A 7,607-nucleotide genomic window follows, 5' to 3' on the forward strand; every position below is an offset into this window, starting at 1 on the left:
AAAGAAATGATTTCGAAGAGATAATTCTTTAGCGGCCTCCTAACCCCTAGAGTAAAAACAACGAAACGCTTGGCCTTTGCTGCGTCTACACAGAACGGAAGTGATTTTCGGACCTTTCTTCGTGTCCCCAAAAAAGACAAAGTGGTGGAATGAGGAGGTTTCGTAGTGGGCTGGGAGACAGCTGAAGATCTTAGCCCTCCAGCAGATTCCACGGCTATTACTGAGGCGATCCAAAGACTCTTGGGCCAGGACTGGGGGGCCGGAGCCCCAATCCCACTCTGTCCCAGCTCATCGTCAGCCAGTAGGGGGTCGCCGGGAGCGAAAGCAGGCGAGCTCCAGGGCCGACTGAGAAAGGGGAGGGAAGAGAAGGAAAGGAAAGATGGGAGAGGAGGTATCTCCGGCTCCCTCCTCCCTCTCTTGCGCCCCCCTCCCTCCCTGCCCCCCTTCCCCTCCCTGGTCCCCTCCTCCTCCCCCGCTTTGATTCTCTGAAATAACAGCCGTGCGGCCCATAAAACGAAAGTGTCTGAAAAAATCCGGGGCGGAGCAGCTGCGGGCGCCCAGCGGACCACACACACACATTCACACACATACTCACACACACACACACACACATTCACACACAAATAAACGCACGCTCTCCCAAACATTCACACATGCATTCAGACAATACGTGCGAACACACGTACATACATATATTCATATCACACCCCGTACACATACCCCGATCGGCAAACCCCTCAGCACTGGCCCCTTAGAAGAATGAGACAGGCTATCTGAAAAGGTATGCTAGGACACGGGGTCGGAGGTGGAACTAGGGAAGCAAAGACCCTGAGGAGAGCCAACCTAGGCCAGCGGGAGCTCTGAGAACTGCTCTGTCGGAGTTGGTCCAGGGTTCGGAACCCGGGCTCTCCGCCCTACAGGCATGGCAGGGTGGGGAGCTGAGGAGGGAGGAAGACTTCCTTCTCCACCCAACCACACACACACACATAATAAAACCTAGTCTTCTGGGACGAGGCTGTTTTCTCTCTCGTTCCCCCCCAAATGGAAATGTTTTAGGAGCCCTCCGTTCTCACCCTTCCCCCCCCAAAAAAAAACCACCTGGGATTAGTGGGGCCTAGTTCCCTGAAAATTGATACGTTGTGCATCTGGAGGAAAGGGAAGAGAAGGTTCCCAGCACACCTTCTCCCTTCCCCTCCCCAGACCAGGGCCAGGCCTCCCCAACACCTAGAGCACTGACCCTTCCCTCATTCTAGCCTTTCCTTACTCCTAACAGGTTTCTTCTTTTACTGTCCCTTTTCTTTCAGGGAACCCTGAAATAAACTTGATCACTTAAAACCCTCGAAACTCAAAAGGTCTGCCTGAAATATAACTGGAGGGGGAGGGGGAGTCACAGGAGAAGAAAAATCTGGAAATCCAGGAGGCCCAGACCGGCATCCAAAAAGACCATAGGGCCCAGCCTTAAAGCAGTTCCCCTAAACTTTGTGCCAGAAACCTCTAGGTGAGTGAGCTTGCCCACACTTGGCTGCGTGCGTGTTATTGGGTATGCCCACGAGCAGTCCTCCATGCCTGGGTGTCTGTGGAGATGGGAGTGTGAGAAAAGGAAAGGAAGCTCTGGAGGGCAGAGCCAATTCCACTTTATCTCTGTATTGGTTACACCCAACCCAGAGCCTGGATCGCAGCAGGGTTTTTTTTTTTTCCTTAAGGAAAAACCTTTCCTTTTTTTCCTTCTCATTTTTAAGTTTTGAGTTCCAAATTCTCTCCCTCCCTCCCCTCCCCTTCCCTCCTCCTGAGCCGGTAAGCAATAGATATAGGTTATACATGAGCAATTATGTAAAATAAATCTACATTAGTCATTTGGAACAAGAAGACGCCAATAAAAGAAAAAATGAAAACGTGAAAAATATTCTGCTTCAGTCTGTATTCAATCAATATCAGTTCTTTCTCTAGAAGCAGATAATATGCTTCATCGTTAGTCCTTTGGGATTGTCTTGGATCATTGTATTTGCTGAGAATAGCTAAGTCATTCATAATTCTTGAATGAACAATATTGTTCTTACTGTGTACTAGGTTCTCCTGGTTCTGTTCATTTTATGCATCGGTTCATATAAATCTTTCCGGGTTTTTTCTGAAATCATCCCACTTGTCATTTCTTACAGCACAATAATATTCCATTACAATTATATACCACAGCTTGTTTATTCATTCCCCAATTGAGGGAATCCCTTTGATTTCCAATTCTTAGACACGACAAAAAGAGTCAGCAGGGCTTTCATACAGGCTTCTTAAATGAAGTATTTCGAGTAGTAGTGTAAATTGTGTGCAGTCTGGACAAGATGAGGCAAGGAGCTCCCTTTCTTTCTCAGAACCCCACCTCAGTCTTTGCACACACAGTGGGTGCTTTATAAATGCTGGTATTTGTGTACATCCAGATCCAGGGAATGTGTGTGTGTGTGTGCTCCCAAGGGTATTGGAGGAGGGCACATTGTACAGCAGTGCACTTGTATGTGTATGGACTCACATCTCCACATCTCCTGCATTCATACCCTGGGCATGAGGTGAAGGCTCAGAGAGAGGGCAAAACTCTGAGAAGTCCTTTGCTTCCTTAGCTTTCTCTCAGGTCTTCCCAATCAACCTCCTCTCTGACACCTCTTCCTCTTCTTCCTCAGCCTCCCAACGGAGCCAAAATACTGAACACAATTCTGTAAATCCATCACACCTAACACATAATGTTCAACATGTGGGTGGAACCCCTGCCAATAGCCTCGTGGTGGCAGGATCTGCATTTCTGTGTTCATCTCTGGCTATATTATATGAGTCTGTATCTCTGCATGTAATTGTATGCCTACATGTGTTTGCATGTGTCTCTGAGTGTGTGCATATTATGTTTTATATATATATATATACATACATACACACATATCTGAACAAACACAGGAGCACCTAAAATGCCTTTGTAATATATACATATATTCTGTACATGGTACGTGTGCATATGATTTTAGTGTATATGGGGCAGTTAGGTGGCAAAAGTGCCAAGTTTGAAATCAAGAAGACATCTTCCTGAATTTAAATCTGGCCTCAGATGTGACCCTGGGAAAGACCCTGTTTGCCTCAGTTGCCTCATCTGTAAAATGAGCTGGAAATGGCAACCCACTCCAGTATTTTTGCCAAGAAAACCCCAAATGAGGCCCCAAAGAGTCAGACATGACAAAAGAGTGTGTATGTATACATTTAGAGGTGCCTCTGTATTCTGATGTACATATTTGCATATGTACTGGGAGGATAGAAGGGAGCTTGAAAGGGGTGGGGAAATTACTCCACCACCTCCATGATGGTGACCACTACCTGTCCTTCAATGCCCCTTCCCAGTAGGGTAGCAGTGACTGGAGAGCAACAGGCAGCCCTCTCCCACCTTGCGTCTTTTCAGAACCCGGCTACCTCCCACTTTGCCCGGCCTTTTTGCTTTAGGGAAGCAAAGCCCTTCAGGACCAGGCTTCCCTAGGCCTCTCCTAGCCCCTCTAGGGCCTTTGATGGAGGGAGGGGCTGGAGGGTCCAGGGCTCTCGCAGGCCTTTGCTGAATCTCCGTATTACAGAACACTGCCCCCTGGAGGACATTGACCTCCTAAGCTTAAATGGGGCTGGGCTAAGTCCCCATAAGGCATGTGACAGGAGAGGGCTGGAGGGAGGGAGGCGGGCTTCTAGTCCCAACATCGTGGCTTTAGCAGGCATGTTCCCCTCTCTAGGACCCAGAATACTCCAGGACAAAATGGGGCAGTTGGACTGATCATCATCTAAGACCCCTTTCAGTTCTGACATTCCAGGATTTTGTGATGTGATCACTCTAAGGCAAGGCACAAGTGAAGAAATGTCTGTAAACTGGAGACTCAAGTGGATATACATTCCCATCAGTCCCCCCCCAAAAAAAACACCCATAAAAGCCCAGTTTGACTGTGTATGTAGATCAAATTCAGTCAAATTCCACAAACATTTTTAAAGCGTGTGGTATGTAACCTGTGCCAAGTGCTTCTGGAGGTTCCCCCTCTAAGGCTACTTTGTTTCTAAGTGGGATGTATCTAATTGGGATATATAACTCTAATCAGATACATCTGCACAGGCATGTTGTCTTACATACAGACACCCTTGTATGCAGGGACTGTTTTTTTTTTCTTTTTTGTGCCACACTCCATACCCATTCTGGTTCCAAATTACACAACTTTCGTATTTGTTCCCCTCCTTTCTGCTTACATAACCCCAAGTTCAGGCCTGCCTCCTCTCCCTTGGACTGTTTAATTGATGTCTTTGCTTCTAGTCTCTTCTCCACTCCAATCCATCCTCCACAAAGCAATCTTCCCAAAGTACAAGTCTGACCAGGTAACTCCCCTGCTCAAGGAGCTTCAGGGGCTCCCTGTCACCTCAGTCAGGCATTCATTCAACAAGTATTTATTAAGTGCATTACAGTCCAGGCATAGCACTAAGCCCACAAAAAAGGGGGGTGGGGAGTCAGGAGGACTTGAGTTCAAATTTGGCCTCATGCACTTACTAGTTGTGTGACCCTGGGCAAGTCACTTAACCCTGATTGCTTTTTTTTAAATCCACACTAATTTGGCTCCTTTCCCACCTCATTTCACATGACTTCCCCTCATACACCTTCATTTCCATTTAAATCAGCCCATTGGCTGTCACCCAATTAACATTTAATATAATTCTTTTGCTTCTGGTTCTGTTCCCATATGTGAGCCTTGTTCAAAAGGAGTATTGCTGGTGAGTTGTCTTTCAGTCCTGTCCAACTCTTCATGACTCATTTGGGACTTTTTTAGGCAAAGATACTGGAGTGGTTTGCCATTTCCTTTTCTAACTCATTTTACAGAAGAAGAAACTGAGGCAGACAGGGTTAAGTGACTTGCCCAAGGTCACACAGCTAGTAAGTGTCTCAGACCAGATTTGAACTCAGGAAGATGGGTCTTCCTGACTTCCTGACTTCAGACCTGGGCACTCTGTGCACTATGGTGCCACCTAGCTGACCCAAGGCTCCACTCCTAGACCACATCCCCTAGGAAGCGTCCCCAGCTACCCCTTGTTGGTTGCTATGCCCTCTCCATCCTCAAAATATTCCATATTTCTTTCCTATTTTTTATTATTCCATAGAATGTTAGTTCTCTGAAGAAAAGATTTGTTTTTCATCCTTACCTTGGTATTCCCAACACCTAAGAATAAGATATATAGATATAATAGCTGTTATGTGCCAGGCATTGTGCTAATTGTTACACATATCTCATTTGATCCTTACAACTACCCTGAGAGGTAGGTACTATTATTATTCCCATTATATAGATGAGGAAACTGAGGCAAACAGAGGTTACATGACTTGAGGTCATATAACTATTAATAGTCTGAGACCTTATTTCAACTCAGGGCTTCTAATTTCAGGGCCAGTTCTCTACCCCCTGCACTACCTAGCACAATGGTTTGCATATATTCATGTTTATTGAATTTAATACTTTTTGAATTTCAAGGATTTCTGGGAAGCAACAATGATGATAAAGCATTTTTTAGACACTTACCATGTTGCAGGCACTCTACTAGTGGAAGTATAATGAATGGAAGTATGGGTGTATACCTGGAAAAGTGGATATATAGATGTGTAATGGATAGATGCTGGGGACAGCTAGGTGGCAAAGTAGATGGAGAAAAGAAAGAAAGAAAGAAAGAAAGAAAGAAAGAAAGAAAGAAAGAAAGAAAGAAAGAAAGAAAGAAAGAAAGAAAGAAAGAAAGAAAGAAAGAAGGAAGGAAAGAGAGAGAGAGAGAGAAAGAGAGAGAGAAAGAGAGAAAGAAAGAAGAGAGAAAGAAAGAAAGACAGAAAGAAAGAAAGAAAGAAAGAAAGAAAGAAAGAAAGAAAGAAAGAAAGAAAGAAAGAAGGAAGGAAGGAAGGAAGGAAGGAAGGAAGGAAGGAAGGAAGGAAGGAAGGAAGGAAGGAAGGAAGGAAGGAAGGAAGGAAGGAAGGAAAAACAATGGATTGATGATGGATGATTGAATAAGTGGAAGGACAATGAAGGGGAGAGGATGGCATAGTAGAAATGGCATTGAACTTGGAATCAGGAGATATTTGGGTTTAGCCCTCTTTAACCATGTGACTGGGCAAGTAATTTAATCTCTCTGAGCCTCAGTTTCCTCATCCACAAAGTTGGCAAAACAATCTTTTACAAGTTTACTATGAAGATCACATCAAATAATTGTGTGACATTCTTTGGAAACTAGAAAATATTATACAAATGTCAGTTGTTATTATAATAGATGGGTGATGGATGGTGACTAGAGAGATGCTAGTAGAAGAGTGATGGATGGAAGGATAAATACATACATAAGTGGATAGGTTGATGATGAAAAGTTGGATATTGAATGATTGTTGGTATATGTCAGGATAAATGTTTCATGTATATTATTACTTATCACATATGGCCCAGTACCCCCAAGATGTGGGTTTACATGGACAGGGCTTAATCTTAGAGAGCTCTTCCCCCTAAATCACATTTCTTTGAGTCACTTTGCACAAATCCAGACTTTTTGTCAGGGGCAGCTAGGTGGCAAAGTGAATAGAGTGCCTGGACCTGGAATCAGAAAGACTCATCTTCCTGAGTTCAAATCTGCTCTCAGACAATTACTAGGTGTGTGTGACCCTGGGCAAGTTATTTAACCCTGTTTGCCTTGCTTCCTCATCTGTAAAAATGAGTTGGAGAAGGAAATGGCCAACTGCTTCAATATCTCTGCCAAGAAAACCCCAAATAGGGTCACATAGAGTCAGACAAAACTGAATAACAACAACTAAGAGGTTTTGTTTTCCAGAAATCTCCAACTATAGCTTGCGTCCAGTTCTCCACTGATCTGAGTAAGAGCATACCCAGTGCCCATGCAAGCATCCAAGGGAAAAAAGACATCTTGGAACATGGGATATATAGAACATCAGAGACGGGAGAACCCTTAGAATGGGGGATGTCAGAAGTAGAAAAACCTTAAAACATTAAGTAGCAAAGCTGGGAGAGGTCTCTGAGTGCTTCTTGTTAATTTTTAAAATGAGGAAACAGTCTGAGAGGGAATAAAACTGCCCAAAGTTGCACAATGAGTGGGTAGAAGGACCAAGAGCAGAAGCCAAGCTTCCCACCTATTAGGTAGAGCCTTTTCTATTGCTGTTGGCTAGTTGGAGAACAGAGGCTGTCAATGTCCATTCATGTTGGCTTTGAGTTTTTGCTATTGTTACTTGGCCATTGATTTCTTGGTGACTGTGGGTCATATGACATTTCCTCTTACATCATTAACCACACATAAGAGGCCAAAACATCTGTGGGAAAAGTGAAGAAGAGAAAAAAAATTCATCCCATTGTCCAGATGTTTCTAAAAATCCAGCTGGTTGGTGTCAAGTAGGCATAACATCCAGATGACAGTCTTACTATGTCACTTTTCACCCAGCTGTTTGGCTTCCTGTCAATCCATCAATTGCCAAGTTTTACTAAGAGTCTGCTTCATGTACAGCTCCAGGCCAAGGAAGATGAAGGCCCTGCCTGCCTATTCTCTCTCTCTCTCTCTCTCTCTCTCTCTCTCTCTCTCTCTCTCTC

This window comes from Petaurus breviceps, unplaced genomic scaffold, assembly GCF_028583685.1.
Source record: "Petaurus breviceps papuanus isolate PSGF00001 unplaced genomic scaffold, PetGlider_PUasm1.0 208, whole genome shotgun sequence".
Lineage (NCBI taxonomy): Eukaryota > Metazoa > Chordata > Mammalia > Diprotodontia > Petauridae > Petaurus > Petaurus breviceps.